The 18,402-nt window shown below is 40.0% G+C and overlaps 1 long non-coding RNA gene across 1 annotated transcript; it reads left to right on the top strand.

Annotated features, from left to right (window-relative positions):
* Positions 1–400: 400 nt before the first annotated feature.
* Positions 401–16,991, top strand: LOC140740971 (uncharacterized). Its single transcript, XR_012101973.1, has 4 exons — positions 401–525; positions 6,155–6,370; positions 15,499–15,674; positions 16,903–16,991. It is a non-coding gene; the product is annotated as an uncharacterized lncRNA (long non-coding RNA).
* Positions 16,992–18,402: the final 1,411 nt, after the last annotated feature.

The following is an 18,402-nucleotide window of genomic DNA, read 5'->3' as shown; positions in this document are numbered from 1 at the left end:
AGTGCAGTGAACGACATACAAAGAAAAAAGAAACCGCTTGGACATTGTTACGCGTGGGGTCTTAAGCCTTTTGCTGTCACAACTTGAACCCGATATTTCAACTCTTGCTAAAAAACCATCAAGCTCAAAGATCACAATGATATCGAAGATGCTGTACAACGTGGTGTGTAAGATAGCTTCTAAAGACAGATAAAAGTTTAAAGCAGAATCATTTTCTCATTTTAGCATATGGTAGATTTGATTTTACACTATGGCGGCGCCGGAAAGTATATTGTGCCTAAGAGGAGTGTTGGCAAGTAGGAAAGGTCGGAAAACACTGGGACTTTTTGGGAAAGGAGGAGCGGGCAGACGATCGCAGTTGGAAGAAGAAAACAGCCCCTCCCCCAGCGACCCGCAGTCTCCCGCGCCGCGCGGGCGTCGGAACGCGCAGGCGCAGTGTGTGTCGCGTCACGAAAGGCGGTTTGTGACGTGGACAGTGGTGACCATGGTGTTGGCGGTTGCAATGGCTCATAACGTGTTTGAAAGGTATGGCGAGCGGACGTGTTTTCTGCTCGGGGAGTGGCGGCCATCACTATCCGCTGTCCGCCCGGTCGATGCCCGCCGTGGCGCGGTTCTTGGCGATATGGTGGTGCAGGGTGAAATCACAGCCGGTCATTCACTCGCCCTGCGCGATGGTGTGGGCAGCGCTCCGGTGCCGAGCCCCGGGTCGGGCTGCCGAGGGGAAGGGGATGGTTGTGTGTTGCTGAACCGAGTTACTTTTCACGGGGACGGATTTAACGATAATGATCCGCTTCGCGCTTTGTAAGGATCTCAGACCCAGAGCCAATGTCACGACCCAAGGTAGGAGCATGGCACATCGTAAACTTACATTGCGATGTCCTCCAGAGCCGGCCTTGTCGCCACCCTCGTCTACTACATTTACAATACTATCCCGAACATGCGATGTAGTGACCAGGTATGACAGTGTAAAACCACTCTAGTCAGTTTTCTTTCAATTGTCGGCACAAATATTCATTTTCATCATCATTGTATGCCGTATCAGCCAAAGTGTTAGTGCTGTCAAATGGGACTTAACCTGCTGTAACCTGGGCTTGGGTGCCCAATGCTGGTTTTGCCAGGATCACACAGCAGAGGTGAAAATGTAGATGAGACATCAATTTTCCAGTAGTGAGGTGAGAGTGACCAACGTTGAGGCACTTCAGGATGTGCGATGGCTTGTGGTATCAAGGAGTCCTGGTAAATTTGAAGCTTGCTGGCATCACTCTTCTGGCCCAGGTAGTGCCAGTGAACAACGCCACCTCAGGTTGATGTCCAGTCACAAACTGGAGAAAATCTGCAGATGCTGGAAGTCCAAGCGACACGCACGAAATGCTGCAGGGGCTCAGCAGGCCAGGCAGAGAGTGCAGTTGACATATTGGGCCCACTGTACTCTTTTCCATAGACACTGCCTGACCTGCTGAGTTCCTCCAGCATGTTGTGTGTGTTGCTCAGGTCGATGTTCTTGTTGCTGTTCCAGGGATTTGTTTGTTGTGCCGGGGAGGGAGGGTGATGTTCTTGCTGCTGTTCGGGGGATTTTTTTTGCGGGGGGGGGGAATGTTTTATTTTGAATGGGTTTTGTGACTGTGGAGAATTTAAGTCTCAGGGTTGGCTACTGCATGCAATCTTTGATATAAATATACTTTGACCTTTGATCAAAGGGACAATAGAGAGACAGATTAGGGGTGCTGGAAAACTGGAGCGACAGGTGCTAGATGCTGGAGGAGTTCGGGGGTCAGGCAGCAGCTAGGAGGGAAATGGACAATCCCTTCATAAGGCTGGAAGGAAGGGGGACATGCGCCAGAAGGAGAGGGCAAGAGGGGAAGAGGTGTTGATGGGTGATGGGTAAATCCAGGTGGAAGGTAGGTAAATGGGATTACTGTCAGGTGATAGAAGAGGCAAAAGGTTGAACAAGATGGAATCTGATAGGAGAGGGCAGTTGACTGTGGAATAAAGGGAAGGAGGTGAGGAATCTGAAGGTGCTGGTCTGTGATGTTGATGCAGGTTGGAGACTATCAGGATGGTATTGCTTCGAGCAAGCCTAACACTCTAACATGGTAGTCGAGGAGGCCCTAGACAGATACGTCAGTGTGAGAATTGGAAGCGGATTGGAATGGCTGCTCACGAGGATATCCTGACCGTTAGCATCTGGAATGAAGGTGTTCAATGCAGTGGTCCCCAAGTCTGCCTCAGGTCTCTGCAATGTAGAGCAGGTCACGCTGAGGGCACTGAATGCAATACATGGCGCTGATGGAGTTGCATGTGAAAGCTGCCTCTCCTGGAAGATTGTTTGAGGCCCTGAATGGTGGTGAGAACGATGAGTAGGGGCAGGTTGCTGGGATAAGAGCCTGGAGGGGAGTTAGCGAGCGATGAGCAGGCAAGGGAGTTGTGGTGAGTGATCACTGCAGAAAGTGGAGAGGGGAGGGGAATATGTGCCCTAAAGTGGAACTCTTGTAGTTCTTCTCTCACATTTTGGACTGGGTCAGGAGTTAGCTTTTTCATTGCAGTGCTTGTAAATCTTTGAGATTCTCCGTTGTCCCAATGGATTGGAGCTGATCGACTACCTTCACAGCTGAGACTGACAGCTTTTGGTAGAATGATTACATGTTATAGTTCTTCAGTCATTATATAAACTGTTCAATCTCAGCAATAATATTAAAGCGCAGTCTTCAGAAAGAATTTTAAATTACTTTGTATATTTAAAACAGTTTCCTGTTGCTACCTACATGATAATATCTTGTGGTTACCTTCCATTTCAAAAAGCTATCAGTCGCACTGAGTGCCTACAAGCTGACTGGGCTGGGAAATTTCAAACATTTACTCTCTTCTCAGTGAAAAGGTCTTCGTCACTCGGTCCTAAGTGACTGTCATCTCCTTGGATTTAGGTCTCTCTTTTCAGAATATACATCAAGGCTCATAGATTGTTAAAACCTAATGCAAAAATGTTACCGTGTGGTCTCCGCTTGTTCCTTTAAACTGAATGGGATGTGTGTCATGCAGGTGAGAAACTGCTAGAAAATTCAGCAGTCTAATGAACAAATAGGCAATTAAAAGAGAGAGAGGACTCTGACTTGGTTTTGATAACACTTTTAATTGTGACCTTGAGAGAGAGAGAGAGAGTACGGCGCCAGCTGAGACACGAGTTGGGAAGTCACCATGGTAACAGCTCAGAGCAGTTGAGCTAACGGACGGCTGGAATTTCGAATGGATTATAAAAAGTTGAGGCTTTTGGTCTGATAACGGCAGAGGAGACACAATATGGGAGAAGTGCGGAAGCTACCCGAGAACCCACTGGTGGAGTTTAAGACCACCACGAGGGTGGAGGCCACGGACCGATTAATTTCAACCTGTAATTACCAGTGTGGGTAAGAGCTTGCCGGTGGGGGGTCTGCTGGTGGTGAACCCGTGCTGTGGGTTAGTAGACCGTTCCCTAGATGGGGCTCTGTCCGTCTGTGTGGGGTTCACACAAAGTGACTCTAAAGACTTTGGAAGCAAGAACAACTAAAGCTGCCAACTTAAACATCAACTCAATTAACTCTCTCTCTCTCTCTCTCTCTCTCCGCATCAATTCAACTCGACGCAGCACAAAGTGAACTGAACTACCGTAGATTCCGGACTACAGAGCGCACCTGATTAAAAGCCGCTGGCTCTAATTTTAGAAATAAAATCAATTTTTTAATTGTAAAGGCCGCATCGGATTTTAGGCCGCACCGGATTTTCGGCCGCAGGTGTCCCACGTTGTAATATGAGATATTTACACAGAAAGATATTACACGTGAGGATTTTTTTAACTTTTAATTAAATCCATATGGTAACAAAAACAAATACATATTGCAAATGCTTTTTTTCGAACCGTGCCCGTACGCGGCTACTTTTAAATATACGTTGCGTATACCTCTTTACTGAACAACATTCCAATATCTCCTAACGACTGGTAAAAAAATATATATATTGCAGCCTACCAGGAAAAGTTATTGATCACCTTTAACTTAAAAGCAGCGTTCGCTCAGATCCAAAGCCGCTCGCGTAATGCGCTCCCCCCCTCCTTTCCGTTTATCGCAAACCGGCATTTTCCCACAAGACACCGCGAAACCGGGTGTGACGTCATAGCATCCCGCGATGTAGTACAGAAAACAAATATAGTTTAAACTAAGTAGGCAGCACAATGCTTCGAGTGTTTTCCATGTTGATGAGGGTGAGTACAAATGACTGATTTACAATAATTTAATTGTGAAAGTGCGCTTGATTTATCGTACAATTTCATTGGACCTCTGTGAACTACTCATCAATTTTATTGGTCTACTGTTATGAGGCAAAATGTTTACGAGGCGGCATGAAAAAAAACCATGCATTAGCCGCTTCGGATTATAGGCCGCAAAGTTCAAAGCTGTTCAAAATGTGGGAAAAAAGTAGCGGCTTAAAATCCGGAATCTACGGTACTTAAACTTACCTGACACCGTAAGACTGATATCTACCTCCGGGACTATTATCTTTGTATCCACACACATTTGTGGAGAGATATATATAATATAGTTTATAACCTGTATCGTATTATCCGGTTTAATGATATTAATTCGTAGTAGTAATAAATATAGTCTTAATTTATAGTAAACCAGACTCCAGGTGTGTTCCATTTCTGCTGGTCCTTTTCAACTTGTCACGAGATTCGTGACATGGGCCTGTTTGGATGTATGGAACAATTTCCTTATGTCCGGGAACAGGAAAGTGTTGGATGTATTGGAAAGAGGTTAAAGCTCGGGAGAAAGCACAGAAAAGAACGATTTGTCGGAATGAAAGGCTTTGTATGTTATGACAGACAAAAATAACTTGTTTTCACAAAGAGAATGTTAAATAAAATCTACATATTTTGTTTGAATTTGGGAGGTTTTAGTAAAACAGGTGTGCGGCTGACTGAAAGATAAAAATCAGAATCAGGTTTATTATCACTGACTGATAGGTCATGAAGTTTGTTGTTTCGTGGCAACAGTGCAACACAAAGATACAGTCTACTATAAATTACAAAATAAATAGTGCAAAATCCAAACTAATGAAGTAGTCTTTGTGGACTATTCAAAAATCTGCTGGCAGAGGCAGGAGGCTCCTGTACCTCCTCTCCAGTGGTAATTAATAGAAGCGGGCATGCTTGAGTGGTGAGAGTCCTTAATGATGGATGCTGCTGCTTTCTTGGGAGTCCGCCTCTTAAAGAAATACTTAATGTCGGGATGGTCTCTGCCCATGATGGACTGGCTGAGTGTATGTCCCTCTGTGTCCTCTGTCGATCCAGTCAGAATGCTCTCCACCACTCAACTATAGACATTTGTGACATGCCAAATCTCTTCAAACTCCTAATGCAGTACAGCATGGAGGTGCTTTATTTCAATATTTTGGGCCCAGGATAGATTCTCTGACATACAGAAGCTTGAAGCTGCGACCCTTTTCCACCGCAGACCCCTCAATGAGGACTGGTGTGTGTTCTCCCAGTTTCCCCTTCCTGAAGTGCACAGTTAATTCCCTGGTGTTGCTGACATTGAGCACGAGGTTGCTGTATGACACTTCTCAGCCAGCTGATGTATCTCACTCTCTCACGCCTTTCATTTTCAGATTACTAAAAGAACATGGGGAGATTATACTGCAAATACAACAATATGACAGGAAATACAGCAACATTAGCAGTATTTTGCAGAAAGGGCCACAGGATTATTGATTTAAATACTTAGTGCAGTTCCTTAGAATACAGACCTTTTTATAGAATTTGAGATATATAGGATTTCGATATCCTGATTCACACTCCACTTCAGAAGGTGGTGGTAATGCACCTCAAAGCTGTTTGCAAGCTGCCATATAGCCGGAGGAGAAGAAAAATAACTAAAAGGAGAGGGTGTGGCAGATGTGAAAATGTTTGTGTAAGGAAAACCATCTGACAGAATAAATAAAATCAAGGTTTATACAAAGGGAAAGTGAATTGAAACTGCATAGGAACTACTATGAGAATTCATTTTACACTCATGACTGGGGCATAAAGTTAACGCAGTGTAAACTGAATTGCCTCTATAGTGGAACTAACATAACTTTCATTTCAACGTTAATTTACTTATGACTTTTTAATGTTACATTGCAGATGGATTGCTTCCGTAAGGGTCATAAAACTGAACCAGAGGAAAACCGTCGTAGTCAAAGACGCTGCACCCCCAGGCGTCCAAGGGTCAATGGTTGGAGCTGGCCACCCCATCCCTTTCAGATAGTATCTTGGATCGCCTGCTTGTACTTCCCTATCGTTGTAGTGGGTATACTTATCCCTCTTCTTCCATCGAGATGGGTACCTGCTGGCTACATTGTATCCTTTTTAACAGGACTGCAAGACCTTACTAGTGCGCGGTTAAGGAAATAGTTGCACAGCCTGACCTGTTTCCTTGCAGTGATCTTATTTGCGAGTTGCATCTTGCAGATAATCTGCTGGTTTCAGGTTTGGTGAGCATGGAAATTTACAAGCATTTGAGCTGATAAAGAACTGTAGTAGAAGTGGGTATTAATCATATAAAAATATACTGTATGAATTTTATAATTTATTCTTCTGATTTAGCACATTTTCCTGTAATAAACTAGAGTCTAAAGTATTAAGGTGACTACAAGACCAGGAAATCTTACTGCAAATGGCTAGCAAGTACTGCCTGTCTCTGCAGTGTTACGTATTCGGGCAACAATAATATAGATGAGTTAGGCAAGGGGTTTTATAACGAATAACACGTTTATTAAACACTGATAACAAACCCCCTTCAAATGTAAACAAACCCAAACAATGGTCCGAGCTCAGCTGCTGGCAGCTGGTCAGACAGTTCTTAATAGCTTTGCAGTCTCAAACAGTCTTTAAAGTAGTATTGAAAAAAACAGTTCTCCAAAGCGAATTGCCGAATGAAAACAGCACTTTAAACCGATATGCCGACAGTTCAAAAGCTCACGGTACTTTTAAAAGGAGAGACTTTTTAAAACGATGTAAATTCTCTTCCACGTCGATGTCCTTCGATTCCCAGCGTCGAACTCCCACGTCGAATCTTATTAAATATAACAACTTAAAGTGACTGACCTCTCTTCCACACTATTCTCAAACCCTTTCTGGTCATCCCAGGGGTCAACAGCGAGAATAGTCAACGAAATCCTTCTGAATGAGGATCAAACAAGGTCGAAGTCAATCCATTGAAAATCGATTTTTCTTGATTTGTCTTCCAAACTTCTCTTCACTCTCCATCAGCAAAGAAACCGTTGGCTCTGACCTTTTAAACTTTAGGCATTATATAAAACTTCATTTTTAACTAAACTGCGTCATCACATTAAATCACACAGTAACATGAAGTCATCTTGGCAAATCCAGCCACGAACTGCCCCACCCGACAGGGTGGGTCTTCCTTTTATACCCTGTAGAAAAAACCTGTCACATGACCTCTACTGGCGGGAAAATGACATCACTCCACCATTACCTCATGTCCAGTATAACTTCAACCCCAGTCACGTGACAAGGGTACCACTGTCACGTGTCACGGGTACGTAACACCTCCCTCCAAAAAAAACATTTTTGGTCTATCAAGAACAAAAATTTTTAACAATTACTTACAAGAAAAAAAAACAAATGTATAAATTATATAACACACACAATATACAATACAGTAGGAGTGTTACAATAAAAAAAAACCACTCCAAAAAAAAAACATTGTACATTCAATATCGAGATAGACAATCAGCAACCACATTATCTTTACCTTTAATATGAGTTATCACAATATTGTACTCTTGTAACATCAAACTCCAATTTAACAATCTTCTGTTTTTGTTTTTCATCTTACTCAGAAAAACTAACGGATTATGATCAGTGTAAACAATAAGTGGTTTTTGAGTTGTACCAACATATACCTCAAAATATTCCAAAGCCAAAACAAGAGATAACAATTCTTTCTCTATTGTTGAATAGTTTCTTTGATGCTTATTAAATTTCTTAGAAAAGTAAGCTACTGGATGATCAACCTCATCACCCTCATTCTTTTGCATCAATACTGCTCCCGCAGCTTCATCACTAGCATCCACAGCTAATGAAAAAGGTTTTCCAAAGTCAGGTGCCTTAAGCACAGGTTGTTCACATATCATTGTTTTCAATTTTTCAAATGCTTCCTGACAAAACACCGTCCACACAAACTTCACATTCTTCTGCAGAAGATTAGTTAATGGAAGGGCAACATTAGCAAAATTCTTACAAAATTTTCGATAATATCCTACCATTCCCAAAAACCTTCTGAGAGTTTTTTTCCCCGTTGGAGTGGGAATTTCCAAAATTGCCTGAACTTTTGCCTGAACAGGAGCTACCTTACCTTGACCTACAACATAACCAAGGTAAGTCACAGTAGCATGTCCAAATTGACTCTTGGCTAAATTAACAGTCAAGTTAGCTTTTGAAAGCTTTTCAAACAATTTCTCCACCGCAATAATGTGTGCTTCCCAAGTATCATTTCCTGTCACTAAATCATCAATATAAGCATCAGTATCTTTCAAACCCTGAATCACAGAATTAATCATCCTCTGGAAAATACCTGGGGCATTCTTCATCCCAAATGGAAGAACATTATACTCATATAACCCAGATGGAGTTACAAATGCAGAAATCTCTCTACCTCTGTCCGTTAATGGAACACACCAATACCCTTTCAATAAATCAATCTTTGTAAGGAACTTTGCTTTTCCAACCTTATCTACACAATCATCTACTCTAGGAATTGGATATGCATCTGTTTTCGTTACAGCATTCACCTTTCTATAGTCCGTACAAAACCTAATACTACCATCAGGTTTTGGCACCATAACACATGGCGAACTCCAATTCGAGTTAGAATGTCTAATAATATCATTCTCTAACATGTATTCAATTTCTTTCTCAGCAAGTTCACATTTTTCCATGTTCATCCTATATGGATGTTGTTTAATAGGTTTGGCATCTCCAACATCTACATCATGTGAAGCTATAGTAGTCCTTCTCGGAACATCTGGAAACAAATCCTTATACTTAAAAATCAATTCCTTCATCTGTTGTTTCTGCTCTAGCTGTAAATGTGCTAATTTCTCATCCATATTTTCCAAAATAGTCGAATTAGGTAACCTAACAGAAACAATGTTAGATTTAGAATGAAAGTCAGATGAATCATCTATCATGTTCCCAGTTAAATCCAACTCATTCTCACTAACCACAACAGTCACAGTATCAGATCGTTTCTCAAAATATGGTTTAATCATATTTATGTGGCAAAGTTGTGTTGACCTTCTACGATCTGGAGTTTTTATTACATAATCCACATCATTAACTCTAGACACAATTTCATAAGGTCCATGAAATCTAGCTTGTAAAGGATTTGTCTGCACTGGGAAAAAAACCAACACCCTATCTCCAGGCTTAAACATCCTCATCCTAGCTTCCTTATCATACCAAGTCTTCATTTTCTCCTGAGCCAACTTCAAATTTTCCTTGGCTAAGCTACAAGCTTTATGTAACCTGTCCTTAAATTTCAAAACATAGTCCAACAAATTAGTATGCACTTCCTTACTAATCCACTGTTCCTTCAATAAAGCTAAAGGTCCTCTAACTCTATGTCCAAACACAAGTTCAAATGGACTAAAACCTAAAGATTCCTGTACCGATTCCCTTACTGCAAATAAAAGTAAGTTTATACTCTCATCCCAGTCACTTTCATTCTCCACACAATATGTCCTAATCATATTCTTGAGAGTAGAATGAAACCTCTCCAAAGCACCTTGCGATTCTGGATGGTATGCAGACGAAGTAATTTGCTTAGCTCCCAATTTATAAACTATCTGTTGAAACAATCCAGACATAAAATTACTACCTTGATCAGTTTGTATTTCCTTAGGCAATCCAAAATAAGTAAAGAATTTTATAAGAGCCTTCGTCACAGTTTTAGCTTTTATATTCCTAAGTGGTACTGCCTCTGGAAACCTAGACAAAGTACACATGATAGTCAATAAATACTGATAACCAGTTTTTGTCTTTGGTAATGGACCAACACAATCTACAATAACTTTAGAAAACGGTTCACCAAATGCTGGAATAGGTTGTAATGGAGCTACTGGTGTAACCTGATTTGGTTTACCCACAATTTGACAAGTATGGCACGTCTTACAAAACATCACCACATCTTTTCTTAAACCAGGCCAGTAAAAATGTTTTAAAATCTTGTCCACAGTCTTCCTTACCCCTTGATGTCCACCTAAAGGCACACTATGAGCTAAAGTCAAAATCTCATTCCGATAAACTTTAGGAACAACTACCTGGTAAACAACATTCCATTCCTCACTTGCAGGAATTGTAGGCGACCTCCACTTCCTCATCAACACTCCTTTTTCCAAGTAATATCCTACTGACACCTTCTCAATTTCATTACCTAGTAAAGCTTGTTCCCTTAATTTTACAATCTCAGGATCTCTATTCTGCTCTGCTATCATCTCCTTCCGAGACAAAGATAAATCTTCATAGTCAGACTTACTCCCAGAATCTTGTTCAAACAACGAAGGTAAGAAAGTTTCTGACACATCCTCAAAACTCAAATCCTGAGTTGAACAGTCATGAGTAACAACCTCATTCTGCACATCAATTTTTTTAGCCATAGCTCTAGTCACAACACAAGAAAAATCTGTGTTAGAATTCACCTCTGGTTCCTCTGATTCCATTGTCAAATGCACTTCAGGAAAAACTTGTCCACCTGCCAAGTCATTACCTAACAATAAAGAAATACCCTTCACAGGTAAGCTATGCTGTAATCCTACCTTAACAAATCCTGTAACTAACCCTGACTTTAAATTTACTTCATGTAAACGTACAGGCATAAAATCACTTCCAACACCTCTTATGTAATTTACCTCACCAGTATCACTCTCTTCATTAAACTTCAACACACTATCTAACATCAGTGATTGAGAAGCTCCAGTATCCCTAAGAATTTTTATTGGCACCAGAGTAGATCCTTCTTTCAAGGATACAAACCCTTCAGTTATAAAATGATCATATCCCTTTCTAACTTTGTCAGACTCTAACAAATCCTCATTTGTGTTTACCAAACCCTGTAACTTTACAGGTGCTTCAGTATGTTGCACACAAGCATCCGGAACTGCTTCCTTCTCTTTCTTTTTCAATTTGAAACAGTTAGCTATTACATGGCCAGGCTTCTTACAATAGTTACAAATAAGACCAAACTGTCTTTCCTTCACAGGTTGTCCTTCCTCCTTACCTCTCTCATTAACCTCTAATTTAATTTCTAATTTACCTGGAGTCTCCATATTATTTTTCCTCTTAAAAATTCTACCCTGAGGAAATTTATTCTTATGGATTAAAACATACTCATCAGCTAATCTAGCACAGTCCTGCAATTTATCAGTATCCCTCTCATTTAAGTAGGTCCTTAATTCAACAGGAATGCTTCTTTTAAATTCCTCCATCAAAATCAGCTCTCTCAATGTATCATAGTCCTCATTTACATTTTTAGAAGAAACCCATCTCTCAAAACACATAGCTTTATCATAGGCAAATTCCACATAAGTCTTTTCCACAGACTTTTTCAAACTCCTGAATCTTTCCCTATACGCTACTGGGACCAATTCATACGATTTGAGAATATTTTCTTTCACAATATCATAATCTAATGCTTGCGCAGCAGTCAAAGCTGTGTAAACCTGTTGCCTTTGATTACACTCTGTAATAACACTGACCATTTATCTTTCGGCCACTCTAACATCCGAGCAATAGTTTCAAAATGTTGAAAATATCTCTCCACTTCTGTTTCACTAAATGGAGGGACCAATTTAATTTCTTGGCTAGCAACAAACGGTTTTTTAGAATCAGCAGACTGTTCTACAGACCTTAATTTCTCCATTGCATATTCAAAATCCCTTTGCTTTTGTTCAGCTTCCAATTTACACCTTTCTAACATCATTTGTTCAATTTGCAACTGCATCTCCAGATTACTTATTGGAAACGATTCTAAAATCGATTCTTCAAAATGACCCGAAGCCACAAAATGTGTTGCTATCTTTCTCTGTATTACAGCTTTTGACGTAGTTGGCAAGATCCCTTTAAGATGCAACCGATTAGCAAGTTCAGAGACTTCAGTTTTTTTCGCCTTCGCTAACAAATCCGCGACTGGCGAATCCAGAAACTCATCAATATTCATCGTTGCCGAATACCACTCACAAGCCAAACAAACAAAAAGAATCGAGCAATCCCCGTTACCAAAACACCGATTCAAAATTCAAAAAACTTTTTAAACTCAAATAATTCAATTCCGGACGTACCCCCATATTTATGTTACGTATTCGGGCAACAATAATATAGATGAGTTAGGCAAGGGGTTTTATAACGAATAACACGTTTATTAAACACTGATAACAAACCCCCTTCAAATGTAAACAAACCCAAACAATGGTCCGAGCTCAGCTGCTGGCAGCTGGTCAGACAGTTCTTAATAGCTTTGCAGTCTCAAACAGTCTTTAAAGTAGTATTGAAAAAAACAGTTCTCCAAAGCGAATTGCCGAATGAAAACAGCACTTTAAACCGATATGCCGACAGTTCAAAAGCTCACGGTACTTTTAAAAGGAGAGACTTTTTAAAACGATGTAAATTCTCTTCCACGTCGATGTCCTTCGATTCCCAGCGTCGAACTCCCACGTCGAATCTTATTAAATATAACAACTTAAAGTGACTGACCTCTCTTCCACACTATTCTCAAACCCTTTCTGGTCATCCCAGGGGTCAACAGCGAGAATAGTCAACGAAATCCTTCTGAATGAGGATCAAACAAGGTCGAAGTCAATCCATTGAAAATCGATTTTTCTTGATTTGTCTTCCAAACTTCTCTTCACTCTCCATCAGCAAAGAAACCGTTGGCTCTGACCTTTTAAACTTTAGGCATTATATAAAACTTCATTTTTAACTAAACTGCGTCATCACATTAAATCACACAGTAACATGAAGTCATCTTGGCAAATCCAGCCACGAACTGCCCCACCCGACAGGGTGGGTCTTCCTTTTATACCCTGTAGAAAAAACCTGTCACATGACCTCTACTGGCGGGAAAATGACATCACTCCACCATTACCTCATGTCCAGTATAACTTCAACCCCAGTCACGTGACAAGGGTACCACTGTCACGTGTCACGGGTACGTAACAGCAGGCAAACCCTATCATAGAATGGTTACAGCATAGAAGGAGATCATTTGGAGAATTGTGTCCATGCTTGTTGTCCATCCGAGTAGCTTGTCAGTTCTACCCATTGGTCATTTCTCTGCAGCCTTTCAAGATTTTCCTCACCATTTATTTATGCAAGGACAGAACGGAACCTGCCTGCGTCACATATGCAGATTACTATCATTCCAGATACTCATTGGCCACTTTATTGAATACAGGAGTGGAACTCCGTGTGTCCTTCTGTTGCTGGAGCCCATCCACTTCAAGGTTCAAACATGTTGTGCATTCAGAGAGGCTCTTCTGTACACCACTGTTGTAATGCAAGGTTACCTGAGTTACTGCCACATTCCTGTCAGCTTGAACCAGTCTGGCCATTCTCTGACCTCTCATTAATGAGCTATTTTTGCCCACAGAGCTGCTGCTCACTGATTTTTTTTTTCCTTTTTGGCACCATTCTCCGTAAACTCTAGAGACTGTTTTCTATGAAAATCCCAGGAGATCAAGAGTTTCTGCGATACTCAAGCCACCCAGTCTGGCATGGTCACAGTCACTTAAATCACATTCTTCCCCATTCTGATGTTTGGTCTGAACGTCAGCTTCACGTCTTGACCATGTCTGCATGTTTGTATGCATTGAGCAGCTGCCACATGATTGGCTGATTAGATATTTGCATTAACGAGCTGGTGTGCCTAATAAAGTGAATATATATGTTGCATAATGAAAATGAGATTTATCTTAAGTCACTCTTAATTGATTTTCCCTTAGTTATATACCTGTGACTTTTAGTTCTTTACCCCTTCACCAGCGGGGACAGCTTCCCACTATCCCCTCTGTCCAGACCCCTCATCGCTATCAAATCTACACTCAGATTTCTCTTCTTTTAGAAAAGTGACGCAAACTTTTGTAATATTTCTAATTGTGGTATCACATTCCAGGAATCACTCTCATAAAGTTTTTTTATTGCAGTCTGTGAAACCTTCACATCTTTGCTGTCATGGGATGACCAGTACTGAATGTGATACATATGTTTATAAAGGTTCAGCATGACTTCTGTTTCTTTTAATAAAAGATAAAGTTGTCTCACATAGTCTACTGTAGTTTTGTGTTGTTTCATGTAGCGCCATGGTCCTGGAGGAACGTTGTTGCATTTTTACTGTGTACTGTGCCAGCAGTTTATGGTCGAAATGACAATAAAAAGCTATTTGACTTGATTATGGATCACCTTTATTTGCCTGTGGATGGGCAAAGTGACTGAACTTCAAAGACACGCGGGACCAATTTATGAAATATGAGAATCTTTAGGTTGAAAAACCCATGAGGGAATATTTCTGTTTAATGGGAAAAGCATGAACTAATGATAGAATAGTTACGGAAGAATGATCAGTATTATCAGTTTAAAAAAAGTATTATCAGTGATTTGATTCGATATTAAATCTAAGCTTTAAACCTGAATACGCTACAAAACATGCAACATAAGTTGGGGGAACTACATTAAAGAATATAACAGTAAGCAAACAATGAGTCTCTCACACACATGCGCACAGCTGGAGGAACTCAAGAAGTCATAAAGCATCTATAGAAAAGAATAAAGAGTTATGCTTTGGGCCAAGGACCTTAATTAGGACTGAGACGTCGACTCTTTAGTAGAACAGGGTTTAATACAAACAGCCTAATGATTTTACCACCTTAGAAGAACTTACAGTTTTTTCAATATTCGTGCATATATTTTGGAGCTATTCACTTTTACAATCCTAAGGAATTTTAGCATGGATCAAATTGATTAAAATATTTTACTTGGGTGATGGTTTGACCAGCTTAACACCAATAATGCAAGACATTTAACTTGGATCAAAGCTGAAATAGCTGACTTGTGTGTATTCATGTGTGTATAACACTACTGTATTTAGTACTTCCAGCTTTAAAATTATAGATAGGTCAAGTCAAGTCAAGTCAATTTTTATTGTCATTTCAACCATAAATGCTGGTACAGTGCATAGTAAAAATGAGACAACGTTTTTCAGGACCATGGTTCACATGACACAGTACAAAAACTAGACTGAACTACGTAATAAAAAAACACAGAGAAAGCTATACTAGACTACAGACTACAAGACAAGTTGTTATTTGGCTTGGTCATGTCTAATTTTATTTCAGTGTTTTAAAACTGATAAGCAAAGAGTTACAAAATTTCATCCATAATATTCAGAACATTTTAACCTTAACCCGTTTTAGTGGTTTGGTGGTACTTTTATTTGGCACGTAGCTTTTCAGGTGATTGCAGCCACCATCGACCCAGCTGAGGATATCGTTCGGGCCAAGGGATATAAAAGATTACCCCCGGTGTACAAAGGCAAACCACTTAAATCTGGTCGCCATAAGCGCTACTGCCCGCTTTGTGAAGTTATGGTGTAAGTATCAGATTGAGTAATGCTTCTGTTGCTTAGAACTGAAAAATATACAAAGTAGAGGATCGGCGAGGTTCATTTGTTCAATGGTAGTGTGGCAGTCGGAGTAACACTTTATAGCACTAGCTGTGAGATGAGGTCAATTCCCAACGCTGTCTATAAGGTGTTTGTATGCTCTCTCTGTGATTGAATGGCTTCCCTCCAGGTACATATTCCAAAATGTATGGGCTAGGGTTATTGAATTGTGAGTTTGCTACATTTGTGCTGGAAGCATGGTGGTACTTGTGGGCTGTCCCCAGCACAAGTGATGGAGTTGTTCTGACTGTATTGGCTGCTGAGACAAAACAGTGCGTTTTACTGTAAGTTTTGATGTTTCAATGTACATGTAACAAATAAAGCTGATCAGATCAGGTTTGAAGAACTTTATACCTAACCTCTGACCTTGTGTCTTTGTAGACCTATGATGTCGTAAGCCATTAGAATAATACAAAATCATGTATATTACTCAATGCAGAATTAAGATTGTCTAAACTAATATCTTTATGTCTATATCATATTAACAGTTTTGAACTCCAACCAGTAGTTACTTGATACCTTTATAGTAACTGCAAATAATTGCCTTAGAATTGTAAAATTGATTGAAAATACTTGCAACAAAGAAATTATTTCTTTAAGTCCTTGACGACGAGGCTGTTTTCCTGTGACAATGCTCCGCAGTTTCTTTTGATATTGAAGAAAAAGATGCAAATACTAAGTAAGGTTTTAGAAAGTATGATATTCGGAATATTCAGAGTAAAACACGGTACTGTATTATCTATCGAACATAATACATTGGAGCACAATTAGTTCATTTGGCCCATTAAGTGTGCTCTTCCATCCATCATGGCTGATTTAATATCCCACTCAACTCCATTGATCAATCTCATGAACCTCCTCTGGACCCTCCCCAATGAATATTCTGATCTGTGCTCTCCTTCAGACTTTGACTGTTTATCTGTTACTACTTCCCACCATGTCGTTTCACTACAGATGCTGTTTTAGAATGCTGTACAATATGTAGGCTATTTGCACTGCAGTGTTAGTGTAATTTATTTGTATTTTGACCAAATTAGAAGCACACTAGGACCCTACAGTTATTCCTCTGTGGGAAAAGTATAGAAGTTCCTATTTTTTAATATTTATTATAATTTTGGGATGATAGATTATATTTTCTTGTATTTCTGATTCACAGGTGTCGAAATTCCCATCACTGCAATAGATGCAAGAAGTGTGTAGGTAATTTTGATCATCACTGTAAGTGGCTGAACAATTGTGTAGGAGGTAGAAATTACCGGTAAGGCAGGTTTTTGTATGCTTGTCAATAAGAAAAATACACATAGCTATTTCGCAATATTTTTGAGTGGAACAGAAGTTGAATTAAGCTGTTATGACCATGTATAGTCACATGGTCCTGACTAGCGGCTGCGGTCGGGTCTGGTTTTAACATCATTAAGTTGAAAATTTGCCCAATCAGAACCAGTTCAAACACAAACCAAGCTAAAGTACTTAAATTTTCGACCAAACCCTCACCATCACTGTGAATGTAAGTTTCGTATGTGCTATTGATTGGAGGTATGATATAATGGTCCTGATATATTAAGTGGTATTGTATCGATGGTTTTGCCTAATTCCGAGTGCTAACTTACGTAGAGCTTTATTTCAGTACATCTGTTAATGTTTTCATTCAGTAAAGTGCAGATGATTTAAACGAGTGTTACTGGACTCACTACTGTCCATTTCGCGCACGTTTGGGAGTGCTGGGTACCAAATATATCTCCAAAGTATGTTCAAAGATCGTGTAACTGTAATTTTGCATCTTGACATTTAATAGCCGTGTTTGTTGTGAGGGTGCACAGAAATATAATGTAGAAGGAAATATACAGAATGTACTGTTCACTATGCACTGAATGCTTTGAATACTGTATTGGGAATCAGAGCTGGAAAACGAATGTCTCTTTGCTTTTGAGATCAGTTTTTCAGGTACCACTAGATGCAGATATTTAACCTCCTGTTTGATTGTGGAATAAGCATAACATTTCATTTTCAGTTCAATATTATTTTGCTTTCCCTGATTAAGCTCAACCCATCTCAGCATTTGCTCCAGTTTCCAGATTTTGGTTATTGGTTTATTATAGTTATGTACGGAGATACAGAGGAAAGCTTGTCTTGCAGACTGTTCATACAGTCAAATCCTTTGAAGTAGAGCAAGGTTATACAATATGATGATACAGAATAAAAAGTTACAGAGGTCACCAGGAGATACTCATGGAGTGAGCACTGTTTTAGATTCGCTCCATAACCTTTACTTTTTTACCCTATGATCACCTTTATTTAACTTATTTTTACCTACACCAGAAGATTCTTGCTACTTTTTTGGACTTATCTTTAAGAGGGAACTGTGAATTTTGAAGAAATGAGTACTGAAATGGCTTTAAGATCTAAAGGGCGAGACCCTGGGAAAGATTCTAACGGCAATGGAAAGAAAAAAAAAGACTGATCCTAAGCGTACTGAATTGACTTATGATACGTTATTGGAGCTCTTGAATGAAAAATTTGAAGAACAACAACAAACTTTCAAAGCAGATTTAAAGGCTTTCCAGGATTCTCTGGATAAGATTGGTCATGAAGTTAAACAGCATCAAACTTTAATCGCAACTCTGCAAGAGGACGCTCAGAAGCGAGACTTGAAAAT

Source organism: Hemitrygon akajei, chromosome 17, assembly GCF_048418815.1.
Source record: "Hemitrygon akajei chromosome 17, sHemAka1.3, whole genome shotgun sequence".
Lineage (NCBI taxonomy): Eukaryota > Metazoa > Chordata > Chondrichthyes > Myliobatiformes > Dasyatidae > Hemitrygon > Hemitrygon akajei.
This window is presented reverse-complemented; position numbering and strand designations above follow the sequence as displayed.